Here is a 19,875-nt window from a genome sequence, read left to right as displayed (position 1 = left end):
GCAATCTTTACATCTGCCAGCTCTATTTGTTCTTCAGATGTTGCATGTACAGATAGCTGACAGTTTGTGAATTATGTAAACCACCCACTGATTAGCACAGCCGGAATTGTGCATAATTTAGATTTCCTTAAGCCAATACTCACTAAGTTGCCAGGCTGGCTGTCAGGCTGTACTGCGTCAGGATCCTGTTACAAATATATTTTCTATGAGTGCTATATCACTGAATTCTCATCCATTATGGGCTAAATACGCATTTCCATAAGATTGACATGATACCTCAGGCCTTCTGGAGTCCAGTGACACTGTCTCTTCATCATCGGCTGCAGAAGCCCCTTCCCATGCAGCAGAAGTCCCTTCCCCCTGCCATATTGAAAAGTATTTGTATTGACAGGATGTGCCAAGCCATATGCTTTTAATAAATAATACTCACAGTATCATCGTCTGGTGGCAGGAGAGTGACTGTGGCGCCGGACACTGCAAGGCAAAACAAGGTCAGACAGTCCACATATGCCCCATATAAATGGTTGATTGTGTTTGATGTGCAGTACTGGAAAATGTACCTTGTATGAAGAGGGCTGTTTCTGCAGGTGGAACAGAGTCAGTAGCTGTCCCACCCTGAATCCCTTCCATCACAGGCCTTCATTGGTTTAAGACAAGGGCCATTTCCTCAGCTGGGGTGCCAGACAAATGAGCCTTCTTCTTAACTGCTAAAATCAGTTTAGATCAAATATGTGAGCAGGCATATTGGAAGTAATTTCTACATACCATTTGTACACAGTTAAGAATTAAGTCACTTACCAGCCTGCAAAATGTTTTTATATTTTATCTTGACTTGTTGCCCAGTCATGTTTGCTCTGTATGAAGATTAATTGTAGAAAGATATTTAGAATTAGACATAGCTTATAGAGATTTGTGCATATAGTTGTAAAACATATTCTTGCATTGTGAATAAGAGTTTGAAATTAGGCCTAGTCTTTAGGGTAAATTTACTGAGAAACATTAATTCACTCTGCAAAGTAGGCTAAATAATAATACATACATTTATATAGCGCTTTACATGGTACTTTACAGTAAAACCAGCACATTTAGCACATAAAAACAGATACAGCAATAAAACCAACACATACAATAAGCATATTAAAAGCAATTAAAGTTTACAATTTTGTAAAAATGTGGAGTGGCTAGTAAGTAGATATTTTTAAATCCTTATGCATTCAGTCGGTCCGCTATTGTCTGCCAGGCTTTTTCTCTCTGTTTGATAACAACAGCTTTCTTGCATATTATATGTTTCACCTCCTCGTAATTTTCCATTAGAAGCTGCTGCTCAGCGGGTGAAAAATATGCCGCATGCGTCTTCTCCATTTCTGCATCAGTAAATCTGTGATCGATACCGTGGTCTATTTAAGAAAGCCGTGAACTTGCACTTATCCCAGCTATCTACACCTGGCTTGACATAGCTTCACCTTCTCATCCTGGCTCGGCAAACGTGCAACTGATTAAGCCACGATAAGCGGATCACACTAAGTCAACCCGCACTTTTTCAGTTATTCTGGATTTCTTCATTCTACTTTTGTGCAATAGCCCCCTGGTGTCGTTTTGATAATCAACTCCGCCCTGTGGTTTTCACAGCCAATAGATTTGAACTCTAATCACCCAAGCCGTAAAGAAGAAGGTCAGGCAACACTAATCAAACAGGGATCTCCTTTGCTGTTTGAGTAGCCTAAAGAAAATAGTATTCACATTGGGTGTTATTTTAGTTTTTATTTATTATTTCCACATATCATTATATGTTCAAATATGTGAACTAGAATATAGTTATAGCATTTCTAAAGCATTCATTTGTTGTTGTTGATTGGGCTAAACCAGTTTGCCTACTGTTTCTCTAACATTCCTGAGGCACTGATCTCTTTTGCTGTTTGTTTGAGAAGCCGAAAGCAAATCCCCAGTATGCACTTGGGTGTTATTTTACTATTTATTTATTATTTATACATATGGCTGAATAATAAAAGTATATGTTCAAATATGTGAACTAGAATATAGTTATATCATTTTAAAAGCATTTATTTGTTCTTGTTGACTGAGCTAAAGCAGTTTGCCTACTGTTGCTCTAACATTCCAGAGGGTGGCAGCAGAGGACAATATATAAATTATACCCTCTAATAAACTATGATGATGATGATTTTTTTTCTATTCTAAAGAATCCGTTCTAGTTTTTGTTTAACTGTTAGACGTTGTTGTGGCATTATTGTAAAAGGTACATTCATTTTAATCTATTTTATATCAAGTGAAATTCTATTTTATTGTAAGATTACAAGTTCAAAGTAGTGATGGCCAAATTAAGCTTCGTGAAGCATTATCTTTATTTTCTGAGCCCACTAGATGGCGCTCTTGGTTTTAAGAGAAAGCCCTAAGGTATTGCAATTCAGTGTATTCTCAACCCTTTGTTGAACAGAGAGCGCCATCTAGTGGGCTAAGAAAATAAAGAAAATGCTTCACGAAGCTTAATTTGGCTATCACTAGTTCGAAGGTTAACAGAGTGGTAAAATTACTAGCACAGGTGTAAATATGTCTGAATAACACACATCGCAATGCTGACTTAATGTGTAGTATTTTGTTTTAGCAACTGAATTTCCTAAGTACATACCAAAAAGAAATTGAAATAAAAATGTTACTCAAAATATGAAAATATTTATTCAAAAACATTTAACAAACATTGAAACATACATTTATAAACAGGAACTGGAACAGGCGATGACAAATTTGTTAGGGTTGTAAATAGATTAGGCAATAAAAAGGGGGCCAAAAATCACATTGACAAATAAGACTGGTTGCAGAAAACAAAAACAAAAAATACACCAAACTAAATTTAAGAAAGAGAAAAAAATTTAAATAAATAAATAAATAAGAGTAAAGCGTGTCTGAGGCACTTGCACTCGTTCAGGCCAGTTAGTATCAGGGGGCTCTCCTGCAGCACCCGTGTCCCCAGTCCCTGCAGCTTCAGCCTCTCTTGTTGGAGCAGCACGGCCACCACCCATTGCTCCTGCAGTGCTGTCTGTCTCACCAGCAACTTCCGAGGGCTCAGATACAAACAGATCCCCTCGGCTGTGCTAGGCAACCCCTAACAAAGATTTGCAATAGGTGCCTCTCTGTCCTTAGACCATGGTGGTTCCATTGGTTCATAAAAGCATTCAAGTCCCTGTTGATCCTTGGTAAATATACATAGTGCAATGCCCAAAGATGCATTTCATTATCAGGGTCCATTATACCCTCTCTCAAGTCTTTCAATCCGCTGATTGTGTGTACTTGTTCCTCTTATGGCACTGCCTCTACCAGAACCTTGAAAGACATTCATCAGCAGGCAAATGTCATTGTTCTCGCCACCATGGTCTGTCCGTACCTTCGAGGGGACTCCATACTTGGCCACTGCACTCATGAAGCACTCCAACACAGTGCTGCTGCGGATATTATTGTTGGATGCACGGAGGAACACAATAAGGCGGCTGTAGCCATCTATGCTGCCATGAACAACTATCCTACACCTAAATCAAAACAGACAAACATTTGGGTGACATGCAGAGACTTACTAAAGCAATCAAAACATCATGAGGTGCTATAGCTTGGGTTACATATGACAAAGAGAAGGATCAGGTGTGCTTTGTGTTTGATGGCCCCTGGAAAGTAAGCTAGTGTAAATGCAAAATGAAAAAATGCCAGAGTTGACTGCATCATTGCTGGTAGGCATTGTTTAGCACCCTCTACCTCTCAAACTCTTAGGCATTTCTACTCCTGCATCATGGAGTGTCCTGAACATCACTTTCTGCAACGAAACAGCTCCCAAAAAAGGCCCAAAAAGTCATGCAGAGAGTGGTTTGTTCTGCTTAACATACCATAGGTGATGCCCTAACCTTTCAAAAGGATATTAGGAGTGTGACGAGATAAGACACAACATTGGGGTTCTTGAGAACGAGACCAACACTATTTCTTTTTCTTTTTTCTTTTTTTATTCTTTTATTCAATTGAAAGTCACCAAATGAAAAATGAGCACTGTGAAAGGTTTTACCACAAACTCAAATGTCTTCTCTTCTGTATAACTAACTTCTAAAGATCCTAATAACTGCTGCGTCCCTCTCCTCCCAAACCTGTCCCTACGACCTATTAACTGCTCTATAATGTTTTGTCTGAAGCACTTATATTGCCTTGTTCCTGAAAGGTGCTATAGAAATAAAGCTGCCTTGCCCTTCAACCTCCAGCCTGTCACCAGAGGCAAGGAACGCGTTTGTCTTGTGCCTGGTCATAGAGAACACTGTGGTGCATGTCTGTCTAGGAAGTGACATTGACTGCATCACCATCTAGCCATTAACTTATATTGCAGCAAACGCTGTCTGTGTAAAGTTTTGAAACTGTAGCCTGTGAGTGTGAGCGTGGGCTAAGCCCTGCTCTCTGACACAGGCAGGAAGGACAGAGAAGCTCAGGTACCGAAATTTGGCACGGATTGATTTAACGCAAATTGGTCCTCAATAGTACTAACTGCATTTGTGCGGGACGAGATCTCAAAAGTTGTGCAGTTTAAACCTTGTGCAGTCTAAGTCTCAATTATCCAGTCGTATACTCAGTACTTACAGCAGTCCAACAGGGTACACTCCAGGATATTTACCCAAAACCGAACTATGATATGTACAAGACAACTACGTCTGGATTCGGATTTATTCCTGGACGGAATAAGATATGGATGGACATTTCATCAGCAGACTTTCCTCACTATGGATTCAAACTCTGGATTACTCAGCCAGACCAGACGGCATCGTACACTTTCCGTATGTGTACCAGGATATATGTCAGTCTTCGAGAGTTTCATGACCCAGGACTTGATTAGTGTGTGATGTTTGTTTCTATTGCCTTACCATGACTATTTTTATCCTGACCTTAACCCCGCTCTTGCATGTCTTTCAATAAAAGGTCAACTTTACTTTGTTTCATGTCCTTATTAGTAGTTATATTCAAGTGTAGTCAACATGGGTACATCACATAGATCAGAGAATGTGTCAATCACTTCGTTCCATATTTTATACACGTTTACACGTCTCATGAATGCAGTAGCATCAAATCCCTCATATTTATACCATTCCCACACATTGATATAAGAGGTATATACACAACACGTTTAGAAACAAACTCTACAAATGCTCCCTTAATGGAGACTTTAAGAGGATATCTGTCTGTTATTCTCAGCATTTCATCAATGCTTAAGCCATCCATAATAATCATCTATTACGACGTGGTCTTGGCCGTTGTAGCCGTCCCACCATTCCCCTCATGGTTTGTAGTAGACGCTCTCTCCATTACACGATTCCAGGGCAAGTCTGGACTTGCCACAGCCAGGTCGTCCAACGTAGACGACAAATTAGGTTTTCCAGTCACGTGGCTTAACCAATCCCATCACGGTGACGTAGTCTCGTAGGCCCCTCCCGTACTTGATACAGGTCTCGGGGCATTCTTGGGCGACGGCGTGCAGGGATCTTCCATTTTGTTGCAGTACTTCAACGGCCTTCAGCAGATCGGTTCTTTTTCCCTGCTTGTTCGGTTCACCAATGCGCAGGTAAACATCTCCACCTTTGCTACAGTAGTCGTCGTTTTGGCGGGCTGTTCCTCTTGCTGGTTCGAAGTGTGCTCCTTCATGTTCGAGAGTCGAAGTTTCTTTGTCATGTTAACGAATCATGGCAAATGGCGGACACCTGGGGTCCCTGTCAGGATTGTGGGACAGAACTCAAACGCGGAAACTCGAGTGGTGAAAAGAAAAAATATTTATTGTCAACAAAAGCTGGTGGTTGGTGATGAACTGGTCCGTGGAGGTTGGAAACTTGTAGCAGAGTGTGGTGAGGAGGTCGAGGTTGGTAGAAGCTGGAGACTGGAGTGGAGCTGACTGGGTCCGAGATCTGGTGGCTGCTGAAGGTGAGTTCTTTCTTCTAGGACACGGAAAACAGACAAGTTAGATCGAGGCAAAAATTCAAAACAAGGAAACACCAGCGAGAGCAGCAAAGAATTCCTATACTCTTTTTTTTTTTTCTGTGTATTACAATCCGGCATCGAGCAGAAGGTCACATTGATCTTTAAAAGGAGGTTGATGAGCTGATGAGTAGCAGGTGAGTTGATTAGGGAATAGGAACCAGGTGCGGGGAGAAGGCAGCAGGAGGAGGCGTGTCCACACACTGTGGAAAATTCCGTTAGGGAAAAGAGAAAACAAAAACACAGTCACACCAGACCAGAGAGTCACCGGGGCATGACAGTCCCGCCAGTCTCTTTGCCTGAAATGGCAAACTCGACGGTGTTGGCAGTAAATGCATCTGTTATCTTTTGTAGCTCTGCATCTGTGTAGTTATTCAGTGTGAAACACCACCTCTTACTCCTCATTTCCACCAGATGCGGAACAGCTCCGCTGCGTATCAGCTGCGTGCTTCGCCGTCCGTCAATACCAACCAGGTCCGGATTTGTTGCAGAACAGCTGCGGACAGCTGAACTCACGAGGACACACAAGATCTCGCAAATTCATGTATGATCGCACGATATAACAGGATCTAATTTCTATAAACAAACCCACAAAACCAACAACAGTTTCCATCCATAGGAGTAGGAGGAAACAACCCTGTGCTGACCTGGGGCCTGTTACACAAAACCAGGATAAGGGATTAAGCCGGGATATTCAAATTATCCTGGATGAATTTAGCTTTGATTTGGTTGCACAAAAGCAAGTTGAATTAAACCCAGCCAAGTAACCATGGCGATTTATTCTTTGCAGCTAGCCTGCTCCAGAGCAGGCTAACAGGCAGGCTAAATTTAATCCTGGAGTCTTATGTGTTAAATCAGCTGCCGCTCTGATCCAAAATAAACGTGTTTAACGTTTAAGTTATTCCGTTGTCTTCTGAATGTGTTCCACTTTATTTTAATTAACATGCATTACTTGTCACTATTCCTGTCATGAGTTTGATTTAAATCCTACTATTGCAGTTGTTTAGATGGTAAGAAATGGTTGCACTGGCACCCGGAAAAAAAGTGGAATGACGTGGAGGAAATGGGCTTTACATAAAACCAGCACATGTAGCACATAAAAACAGATACAGCAATAAAACCAAAACATATAACAAGCATATTAAAGCAATTAAAACAGAATGTACAACTTTGTAAAAATGTGGAGTGACTATAGCGGACTCGGTCCGCTATTGTCAGTCGGGCTTTTTCTCTCTGTTTGATAACAACATCCGTATTTCCCTTTTCTGCATATTATATGCTTCACCTCCTCTAACTTTATAACTTTCCATAATTAGTTGCTGCTCAGCGGGTGAAACATGTGCCGCATGCGTATTCTCCATTTCTGCATCAGTAAATCTGTGATCGATACTGTGGTCTATTTAAGGGCGTTTTCACACATGAAAGTCCGAACCAAGGTCCGGACCAAGGTTCATGTTTTTGTTACATTGTATACATTTGATCCGGTAAGTTTTGGTTTCACACTGCAGTTTTGCAAGCGCACTAAAGATCTATACGTGACAAAACTACGTCCTGCCGTCATCACATACTTGAGCTGCGTCTCCAGATAATTATAATTGATTGGTTTGTAGGCGGGCATCCCCGTCCCTCTCTCTGTGTCGGAGTTTTTTCAACTGACTGCTGCTCTCCCCCTTTGTTGTGATGTTGAGATGTAAGATACGGGAACTTTCTTTCTGGAGCATTTATTCAGAGACAAACTGAAACCTACACTGTACATTTACTACCACTTAACAAATAAACTGCTGATGTATTCTCTGCTCTGATAGCCGACAGCTGTCTTCTTTGAGCGCATTCACCGTCACTCTCTCTCTCTCACTAAGCACCGAGCTGTTCCTTAAGAGAGCTTCCCCGGTCTTGTAACACAAGGAGAGCCTGCCAGAGCTTCTTGTATTTGGTCCGAAAGTCCGAACCATCCAAAAAATGCTTTCACACTACAAACGAACCGGACCATGGTTCAGTTTGGTCCGGACCGAGACCACCTCTTTTTATCGGACCAAAATTTGGTCTTTTGATCCGGACCGTGGTCCGGGGGAGGTTTCACACCTGTAATTTTGGTTCGGATCAAACTAAAAAGTCTGAAAGTCCGGACCAAACGAGGTATGTGTGAAAACGCCCTAAGAAAGCCGTGAACGTGCACTTATCCCAGCTATCTACACCTGGCTTGATATAGCTTCACCTTCTCATCCTGGCTCGGCAGACGTGCAACTGATTAAGCCGCGATGAGCGGATCACACTAAGTCAAGCTGCGCTTTTTCATTTATCCTGGATATCTTCATTCTACTTTTGTGCAACAGGCCCCTGCTTAGCTCCCTTTTTTTGTGGACATTATTGTGATTCTACCATGGGTAAGTACAATATTTATAAGTATATATTCAACTTAAAAAAATGATTTATTTTGTGTTCCTTTTTGAATGTATTGGGAAAGTAGGAGACTGTGTAAATAAAGCTAAGTTCTTGTTGTTGGAAATGGAATAATTATATAAAACAAAATTGCTGTTTACATTTTACTTATGAGTTACAATAATGTTTTGGTTTTGTTTTTTTATAACCCAGTAATGCTATTTTCAGTGCCCATTTCTAGGAAAACAGTTGCTTTTGTACTTCTGCTTGCAAGACTGTGGAGGAAGGGTAGAAGGAGAAGGAGCCAGTACTGGGTCAATCCACTGAACCAGAACAGGCTTCAACAAGGAGATTTTTACCATCTTGTGGCTGAACTGCGTTTGGACAGTCAACGCCATCACGAGTACTTTAGGATGAGTGCAGAGAAAATGGATGAGCTTCTCTCAATCATTAGCCCTGAACTCACCAGACAAAACACCAACTACAGGTCTGCCATAGAACCAAAGCAGAGACTGGCTGTTGGACTGAGGTGAGCTTAACATTGCATACACAATGAACACTGATCACAATAGGTTTTACCTTTTTATTTTCAAAATTACAGTTAAAACCAATAGAAACATTTCCAAACAGAATGTAAAAAAGTTACAAATAATCTTTAAAACAAATATATTAATATAAATATAAAAACCACAGCAAAACAACTATTTACAGAATTTAAGATTCAAAGTTTGTGTATGGGGTGCTGCCCTACCCCCACTGTGTATCGTGATCAGAGGCCAGCATCTCTGTTAATGACCCTATTGGTGGGGTTTGTGTTAATGGCCTGAAAGCACCTGGCCTAGGCAAAGTTGAAGTGGGGGTGTGGAATGTAGGGGGAGGGTGTGTATAATGGGCTGCCGGTTCTGGCCTTGAGGCTGTGCTGCTGTCGATATTTTGCAGCAAGTTCAAAATACCAATTTTTTTTTCAAATTCTGCTGCCTTCTGTTGTGGTCCAGTCTACGGAGGAGTGGAACCAGGCTCATTGCAAAGTGGTAGCTTCCATCAAGCTCTGATTCCGGTCTGGGAAGCGGCTCCAGTAATATGGACAGAAGCCGTTCTTCCACATTAGATGTCCCTGCTCTGTGGCTTCCCCTTGTGTCAGTCACAGTGCGGCCTTGAGGCACCCTCTCCCTTGGGCTCCGGGACCTGTCTCTCACGGCAGATGTAGTGGGCCCCTATACTGATAGTGATGGTGATGGAGATACAGTCTGTGGTCCCTGGCTGTCCTGTGGTACTGATGCTGTCGAAGGACCCGGCTCATCGGATCCACACGCCGATAGTGGCGTAGAAGATCTTTCTTCTTCTGCCAATACACTGCTGAAATTGCTTTTTGAATTACAAAAAAACATTTATGTCATAGAGACAATAATTAAATATCACTTTATTTGAAATGAGGATATTGAATTTAAAGATGATATTGTCATAAATAATTCAATTTCAATTCAATTTTATTTATAGTATCAAATCATAACAGAGTTATCTCGAGACACTTTACAGATAGAGTAGGTCTAGACCACACTCTATAAATTCCAAAACCCCAACAATTACAGTAATTCCCTCAAGAGCAAGCATTAGCAGTGGCTATTGCGACAGTATCGAGGAAAAACTCCCTTTTAGGAAGAAACCTCGGCAGACCCAGACTCTTGGTAGGCGGTGTCTGACGGGGCCGGTTTGGGGGTGTGATGAACAGTGGCAAATAATAGTCACATTATAGATAATGGAACAGTGACTTTGAAGGTCATCATGGAAGTTCATGTCATAGCAGGGCACATCGTGTCATACTAGCTATGTTTCCATCGACCCGTTTTTATCCGAATTAAGTGATATCAAATTAAAAATGCCTTATGGAAACAGTAAAATCCGACTGAATTTCATGAATATCGACTCAAAAAAGATACGTTCGGTCTCATCGGATTTTCTCTTGATCGATATACGGCTTATGCGATAAACGCTGATGGAAACGTTATTTGCCGAATAAATAATGAATTGCGATTTAAGTTTTAGGTCATTTTATGGTTGCAACCCGCAATAAAACGAAGAAGAAGAACTTTCAGTTCATTTCCGCCCCGTATTTCCGCTCTGTTTGCACACATGACAGCTGTCAACAAAAACAGATGTAAGCGGACAAACGAGGAGACAAGATACTTTTTTAATTTAATTTACCAGAAAAATATAACGGCTATTTTCGATAGCAAAAATCTAAGAAACGACATCATTTATCAGGGGCTCGCAAAGGAAATGACCAACAAAGGTTACAACAGGGACATTCTAAAACGCTTAACGTTAAACAGCTTAACGTGGTTTAATGTATCTAAACAACGATCAATCATCACCAGATTTATCATTGTCATATCTTGTCATAAACACTTAAGCCTGTCAAAAAAACTAAATCGAAATCCAACGATTATATAAGTTATCTCACGTTAATGTTTTCTTCATCATTGCGCCCTATGGCCAGGAAAAAGCTTTTTGGTTTAATGTACCTAAATAATGATAAATGATTACCCTCTCTCATATTTTTATCTACACAAAACTATTGCCCTCATTATAAAACTGTCAAAACTCGAAACCCAAAGTCTTATTATTATGCACGTTATCTGACACCGCAGCAGGCGGGCGGGGAGCGCGGGGGTTGACTCTCCACCGTTCTGCTATAAGTCCTAATGTGAAAAGCTTAACGTGGTTTAATGTACCTAAACAACGATCAATCATCACCAAAAAATCCTCTCCTATATTGCTCATCATAACCACTTAAAACGGTCAAATCTAACCCAATGTCCAAATATTATGGACGTTATCTGACACAAGAAAACATTGAACGTAGAGATAACTTTTAAAATCGTTGGTTTCGATTTAGTTTTTGACAGGCTTAAGTGTTCATGACAAGATATGACCATGATACATCTGGTGATGACTGATCGTTGTTTAAATATAAACCCGTTAAGCTTTTCCGTACGCTTTAGAATGTCCCTTACGACAAGCCGTAAGGGACGTCCTGCGGAGTAAATGGAAGGAGCTCAAACAGCGATACATGTCTCAAAAAAAAGTTGTCTCTGCGCGGGGGAAAATAAAAGGTAAAGTACCACCTTTTGGTGAGCCCGGATCAGATCTGTGAAAGATCCCCAGCCAAGGTCCATCGGAGCTAAGCTTGGCTTCTAATATTAACAACAACTACTTTTGTGTAGCAAAACTTTGTTTGCAAAAGTTTGCTTGAATGTTGTGCGATTCAGTGCAAAAATGAATGGAAACACCTTAAAATGTCTCAAATCAATTCGATATACCAATTTAATCGCATAACAGCATGGGACGTCATTACGCACAGGTTTTTATTCCCTTTAGAGCTGTTTGATGGAAACACACTTTCACCAGCTTTATTCGCATGAGTTTTTTTTACCGAACTTCAGATAATTTGATTGACAAGTGGATGGAAACTTAGCTACTGAGTAGTGCAGTCTCCTATACCGGATCCTGACTACTCTGTGCATATGAACATCACAGCAGGGCGTTGCGGGATGTAACGTGGCGCTGCAGAGCATGGGTGGATGCGGCGGACGCAGCAGGACGCAGCAGGACTCAGCCGGGAATTGCAGAGAAGAAGAAGAAACGTAAACATAACATAACAAACATAAGGACTCCGGGGAGTAAACTCCCCAGAGCTAGGTTAGTAACAAGCATTTCTGGGACAGGATGCATACAAAAGGAAACAAGTGGAAATAGAGATGAGAGAGCAGCTCAGTGTGTCATAGGAAGGAAGGAACTTCCCCGGCAGTTTAGAATTATAATAGCATGACTAAGTGAGGCAGGTTAAAGAGAGGTGCCTGGTCGGGCTAGTACTCTCCCCAACCGGATCGGGCTGTACTGGCCTGCCTCCCTCTACTCTCGCTATATTATTGATAATATAATAAATAAAACTGATGACTATGAAGAGGAGCAGATGGGCCGGGATAGGCGGCAGGGACGTCACTAGGATTGAAAGACAGCTTAGCCCCCATGCTATGCAAAACTTTACCTTGTAAAATCTTACTTACATTCTAATGTTAGCTTTTAGATACTTCAAAGCTGCATGGGGGGAACATACTTAGGCAGACTGTGCTCCTGCTGAGTCTGATATTTTTGTTGCAATGAAGTTGCGAGAGACTGAAAATTGCAAAAAAAATAGATTTTTTTTGTGTATACTTCTTTAAAAATAAAAACCAGGGTGACTGGTTGAATTCGCATGAATTGTTGCAATCGCAACATCACAAATTCCTGGAGGGACTGATATGTATGTATGTAAAATCTACATAAATATTTAATTTATTACAGCAAATTAATGTAGAAAGTTAAGTTGGTCTGAATATAGCATATATAATAAATATCAAAAAATAATTTAGTTTAGGCTATGCCTTAGTGCCTAGACCTGCCAACAAATGCCTGTTGTTGGAAGAAAACAAAACACCTCACATTTTCTTAGCCCTGTAGACCAGTGGTTCTCAAACTGTTTGACATCAAGGACCCCTAAACTGAAATGCCAATTAGACCACGAACCCCCATTTGATTAGATTTTGGCCAAGGGTCCCCATTTGATAGGATTTTTGCTTTTAGACGTTTTTTTGCAGAAAGTCTATGAATGAATCTATGAAACATTGTGTTAATTATGGATGGAATTATAGTGAAAATAAGTTATTTCACTTTTTGCTGGGGACCCCCCTCAAGGACCCCTGGACCCCACTTTGAGAACCATTGCTGCAGACCACTAACATAACTTACCTCAATCAAGCCACTTCCCTCAGAATCAGCTGCCCTGCCAAACTCCTGTTTCTCTCTCTCTGTCTCTCTCTTTCTCCCTCTCTCTGTCTCTCTCCCTCTCTCTGTCTCTCTCTCCCTCTCTCTGTCTGTCTGTCTCTGTCTCTCTCTCTCTCTCCCTTTTTCTCTTTCTCTCTCTCTCTCTTTCTCCCTCTCTCAAAATATCGTCCAGTATCCATCTGCTCAATAAATTGAAGGCTATAACAGTACAATAGCATTAACAGTGACACTATGACATTTAGTTTTCAGTGACAACATTCTGTGGGGACTGTTAATACTATAGAGATAGCATGCTATATTAATGGCAAAGAATAGAGAACTTCGGACAGCTAATTAGGTCAGTTATTTCTTGTATTTCACTCATTCACTCTAGCTAGACTATTGTTTACCATAGTCAGCTAAAACATCCCTTTATCTTTACCTCAAGTAAACGTAGCTAAAGTTAAGCAAGTAAAAGTCATTAACAACAATTTACAATTTCACTCTGTAGCCTATCACTCACTGTGTGTGTGCAGTAACAAGTTCAGACAAAAGAAAAAGACAATGAATGAATAACGTTATTGAATAACGTTTGAATAACATTAGCGATAGTGAGATGTTTGCTACAGTTGAATTTCGAGTGATAAATCGGCGAAAACGTTTTATTTCTCGGATTTCCTGCTTCTCCTCACTCCCTAACTATAAGCTTTATCAAAGACGAGGGTTTTCAGTTTACTCTTAAATGTAGTGACGGTGTCTGCCCCTCAAACCCAAATTGGGAGCTGGTTCCACAGGAGCGGAGCCTGATAGCTGAAGGCTCTGGCCCCCAGTCTACTTTTAGAGACTCTAGGAACCACAAGTAGCTCTGCATTCTGGGAGCGTAGTGCTCTACTAGGACAATAAGGTACTAAGAGCTCTTCTAGGTATGATGGTGCTTGACCATTTAGAGCTTTGTAGGTCAGGAGGAGGATTTTAAATTCAATCCTGGATTTTACAGCAAGCCAGTGCAGAGAAGCTAATACAGGAGAAATATGATCTCTTCTCTTAGTTCTCGTCAGAACACGTGCTGCAGCATTCTGATCAGCTGGAGAGTCTTAAGGGACTTATTTGAGCAACCTGATAGTAAGGAATTACAGTAGTCTAGCCTGTAAGTAACGAATGCATGGACTAGTTTTTCAGCATCGTTTTGAGACAGGATATTCCTAATTTTGGCAATGTTACGAAGATGGAAAAAGGCTGTTCTTGAGGTATGTTTTAAGTGGGCATTGAAGGATATATCCTGATCGAAAATAACTCCTAAATTTCTGACAGTAGTGCTGGAGGCCAGGGCAATACCATCCAGAATAGCTATATCTTTAGATAATGAAGTTCGGAGGTGCGTTGGTCCCATCACAATAACTTCAGTTTTGTTTGAGTTTAACATCAGGAAATTGTGGATGATCCATACTGTTATATAATTTCATACAGACCTTCTCTGTTGTAGGTGGGGTGAAATAAAGGACATGATGTCTTTGTATTTCCATTCGTTTTGTGATCCTCTTGCTGAACCGCTGGCATAAACTTTTTTTCTGTTTTTTACAAAACTGTCCCTCAGGGACCGCCATTTTGCCTTGCAAACATCAACTGAAAAAAAGAGATTAAAGTAATATTCACACATTTAACTAAGCTTTTTTTTGTTTATTCACTTCACAGATACTTGGCTTCTGGTGACTCATTGATCAGTCTTGCCTTTAACCACCGCCTTGGCCACACAACAGTTATGAACTCTGTGCATATGGTGTGTGCTGCCATTGAAAAGGTCATGATGTAGACATTTTTGCCCCAATGGACTGCAGACTCGTGGAAGGAGGTAGCTCAACGCTTCTGGGATAAATGGGACTTCCCAAATTGCCTGGGAGCACTTGATGGGAAACACATTGTAATTCAAGCACCACACCTGTCTGACAGTCAGTACTTTAACTAAAAAAAGACTTTCTCCATTGTTCTTTTGGCACTCGTGGATGCAGACTACCGGTTCAGGTGCATTCAGGTGGGGGACTTATAGGGTTGGGCATCGAGAACCGATTCCTAATCGTAATCGTTTAAAAAATTACGATTCCATCAGAATCGTTTCTTTATTAGAATCGTTTGGAATCATTTGGAGGATTTGGTTTCAAATCTGATCATGGGTTCCAAATTTAATATGCACAAGTTTTGGTTTCCGTAGCGGCCAGGCGCTTGTTGTGTTGCAGCCATGGAGCACAGTAAGCGGTGCTCTAGTGTGGCTTTATTTTGCATTGAAAAAGCCCGGTAAAATTGCAAACCACCATTGAATCAAAATAAAACTTTCCTCTTATTTGTGAAATAAGCATGTGACCCGTTTCAACTACACCCCTCAATGAATTGGAATCGAGAATCGTAAAAATCCAAACGATGTCCAACCCTAGGGACTTAGAAGAACCTCTGATGGTGGGGTGTATGAAGGTTCAGCTTTGGGGAGGGAAATGGAGAACAACACTCTAGATGTTCCTCCTAGTGCCTCTCATAGTGCCGCAGTATGGTGGCCCAATGGTTAGCACTGTGGTCTCTGTTGAAGATAAAAAAGTTAAAACCATGCTTATGTTTTAGTACAATATACTTGTAACTTAAAAATGTAAACTGTTGTGTGTCTGAGTGAACGAATGTTTCAATACTGATTAAGCCTAATCAGCATTTGTCTGCCTCACCCCAAACTCAAGCTTCTAAAGAATTAACCCTCAGAAACCGACCAGATCTTACACGATCCGACACGGCACCTCCGATAAATATTTATATTATTTAATGAAAGTTTAATCGTTTTTCTTACCGTTTTTTCCAGCCGAAAGCTAACAAGTTAGCCATCACGGCCGTGTCTTTGGTGTCTTTGTAGCCTTTACAGAAGGTTTTATATCCAGCCTGGAAGTTGTGCCTCTTTACGGAGTTTTTCAGCAATAAATCCACACTCTTACATCCAAGATTTATCCACTTGATGTCCATAATTTATCTCGTTTTCGGTCAGTTTTTCCGCTAGCTGTTGGCCGATTTCAACAGCTAATAGCTAATAAGCTAATGATCACAGTCAAGTCTTTTCTGTCTTCGTAGCCTTTACAGAAGGTTTTATATCCAGCCTGGAGCTCGTGCGTCTTTTCGGAGTTGTTCAGCAATAAATCCAAACGCTTACATCCAAGATTTATCCACTCGATGTCCATAATTTATCACGTTTTCGGTCATTTCATCAGCTAGGTCTGTTTTGCCGTCTAGTATAAATCTCCCATGATGCTTTGCAAGTGTGTTTACGTTTTTCATCAATGGGAATCCATGTCCGTCCGTCACACAAAGTGGAAAGGTGTGTTCAAAGACCGTAGGAAATGCGAAAACCAAGCGAGAACAAACAGTAAAGTGAAAAAGAGAATACTACGCGTCACTGTTTAGATATTTGGGATACATTTGGGCCTTTTTTTGAAGAAATGTAAATAGTTTGTCATTTATATGAGTTATAATGTTCATACTGTTTATTTTTGCACTGGATGACTCCAAATATATAGGAGAACTGTTTTAGACAACACTAATTCTTGTGTACCATTTCTCTGTGTGTGATATCAATACATTTGAACATTATTATTTTGATTATTGGCAAAAGCGTCTGGACTTTTTTTGAAAAAATGTATATATTTTGTCAACTTTATAAGTTATAATGTTTATTTCTTCACAGTTTGACACCCAAGACATATGGGAACTGATTTAGACAGGAGATTGGCTTTTATTGTTCTGTGTGTGATATCAATAAATATCTGTGAGATTCATTTTCCGTTTTAGTTATTTATTTGTTTTTAAGGTCACACAACCTTTTTTTACATTCAATTGACCTCACTACAGCACAAATATTCTAAAAGCCCAGTTTTTCCTGAAAAAAATGATGTACATTGATTGACTGTGGACAACAGGGTTGATGTTTTACAAGCTTTTTTAGAAAATAAAACCAGACGGAAAAGGAATTGTAAAAATGGCCTTAGGTTCCTGAGGGTTAATTAGGTCATGTCTGTTATTTAACATGAAAGTAGATGCTGTAGAAGACTCATTGTCCTCACAGAAAAGGTAACTGTTGTTCCTGCTTTTTGGGGAGCCACTCCCTGCTAGGCCAGACTTGATTAAGACAAAGAATGAGTATTCCTGTAGTTTAGAAACAATTAACAATTGGTAAGATCCTGTGACAGAGTATGGCCTCAAGACACATAGATTGGGAATTTACACCTTTTCTTTTGAGCGACATCTGACCAATAGGGGAAGATTTCATTTGAGGAACCACCCAGGTGTAGGGAATAAATGTGTGATCCTGAGAATGATTCAGCACTGCAAGCCTGGGACCCGACAAGGGAACAAGGTTCTGTAGTCCGCTGTTTACAGTGTATTGTTTTGTCATGTGGCATGGCTGCAACGGTGACCCCGCAAGGGGAAGCAGTTTGTCAGACCGCTGTTTTACAGTGTTTTTGTTTTGTCATGTCTCAGGACTGATTGATGTAATTCCTGAAGATGAGGCATGTCATTTCAGTCCACTGCTGGCAGTGTTTCATGTTTTATGTTTGATTGTTTTTGTCATGTCGTTTTCATCGTGTTGTTCATTAAACCTTTTGCTTAACTTTCAATTCGACCCCAGCCTCTCCTTCCTCCTCAGAAATCAAACGAGCACGTCTCTTTAGGATTTCTTAACAAATTGGTGACCTTCGACGTGGATTTTTGGAGGACGAAAGGAAAAAGGCAAATTGAAAGACGGATCATGGTGACTTGCTGAATTTTCACATCGGCCCAGACAACCTTTTTGTTTTTAGTTTGTTTATGATGTTATGTGTATGTATTATTGCATTGTCACAGTTACAAGTGAGTTGTAAGGACCTCAGGAAGAATAGCACCTGCAATGTAGGAGCTAATGAGGATCCTAAATAAACAAACAAAAACTGAGAGGTGAGCAGAAAACCTGTTTTTATCAAAACGTTGCAGAGCTTATATAGGAAACGTTTTAGATGTGAAAATTCAGCAGTATCAACTGGTAAGTCTATTAAAATCTGTAAAAGTAATGATAAAGTAATGCCCAATTGAGAACTACGTCGAAACCGATAAGTCAAAGGCAATGTATGTGATTTTGTGTGATTTGTATGTGTTAAGCTTAAAAAGCCTGAAAGAGGGTCCATATGGTATTAAGTGCACAGTAGCCGACCAGGACGGGAGACCCGTAGAATAAGAGTTTGAGCCGTGTGCATATTAGAAAGTTCATGAAAAAGTCGACCAGGGTACATGTGTACATTTTAAAATGTATGAGTTCGTGAAAAAAGTCAACCTGGTTTTACTTGTATAAATGTTGAATTTATGAGTTCGTGAAAAAGTCGACCTTGTTACGCTTGTTAAATTAAAAAAAAAAAAGTCTATAAACAGCCGGCCGAGTTATACGCTGATAAATGGGTACATGTGTAGATTTTATAATGTATGAGTCAACCTGGTTTTACTTGTATAAATGTTGAATTTATGAGTTCGTGAAAAAGTCGACCTAGTAAAGCCTGTAGGCTATACATTTTAAATTTATGAGTTCTTGAAAAAGCAGACCTTGTTACGCCATTTAAATTTTAAAAAGTCCGTAACAGCCGCCCGAGTTAGACTCTGATAAATTTTAAATAGAAAGACCGGGGGACGGCGGCAGAGAATTAGTCTCTGTGGGGCACGGAGGAAAGATTAAGACTTATTCAAAGCCAGTTTAAACAGCTGTGGGGATGTAGGATTTGGTAACGCTGATTTTGCGGCGACGGCGGAAAAGAAGACCCCCCAGTTTTTTCTCGTGACCATAGCATGGAAATAGGAAAAATCAATTAAATAGGTATAGTCAAATTGTGTAAAAACACTTAGGAAATTGTACAGAGGCCTAATGTAAATATTTTTTAAATAGAATTGTGTTTGAATTTGAGTCCGCGGCAGCGACTCGCGCTGTGTGTTTTGTGAAACTGTAAATAAGATGTGTTGAAATGGAAAGCGCAGTGTGGTTATAACTTAATGCAAGCCCAGTGTTGTGAATTAATTATGGATAGCATTTGGGATACCATCCTCTGGGTGGCAGAACGAACAGCGGTTCCATTAGGTAGAACTGGATAGTACACTTTCTGTACGATATGTTTAAAAACTACGGATGGCTGGTTTGATTTTGTGGAAAAGGGTGGAGCAGTGAGACTGGCTCAAAAAGTGGAAATGGATAAATCGGTATATGTCTTTGGAAGAGTTTGGGCGCCGACCCTGTGTGAAAGATGTGGCATGTTTTAAAGTTTGAATGGAGTTCCTCAATGAATGCAGAAAATGTATGAAAATGTGTCGGCTTTGAACACTCAGTCCCTATGTTTTGAGGGGGAAAAGAAGGCTGCTAAAATGCTGAATATTTAAAATTATTGGTTTTGTTTGATTACATTTTTTGTTCATGTTTAGTGTTGTTCTATAGGGACAGAAATGGAGAATACCTTACAGTTTTAGTCTTGTTTAACTTTAAATCCATTTTTTCTGTCCAAATACATTACGTTTCAATTATTCTTCCAACAAACTTTTACTGTCTCCTGTGTTAATGAAGGACTGTCTAGGAGAAAATGGGGGTTTTCACACCTCATTTTAACACAAGCAGACAGATTGCATGTCAATGTACTCAGTCTTTGTGAATTAATGTTT

Source organism: Perca fluviatilis, chromosome 18 (genome assembly GCF_010015445.1).
Source record: "Perca fluviatilis chromosome 18, GENO_Pfluv_1.0, whole genome shotgun sequence".
In the NCBI taxonomy this organism is placed as follows: Eukaryota; Metazoa; Chordata; class Actinopteri; order Perciformes; family Percidae; genus Perca; species Perca fluviatilis.
The sequence above is the reverse complement of the archived record's forward strand: the minus strand, read 5'-3'. Positions refer to the sequence as shown.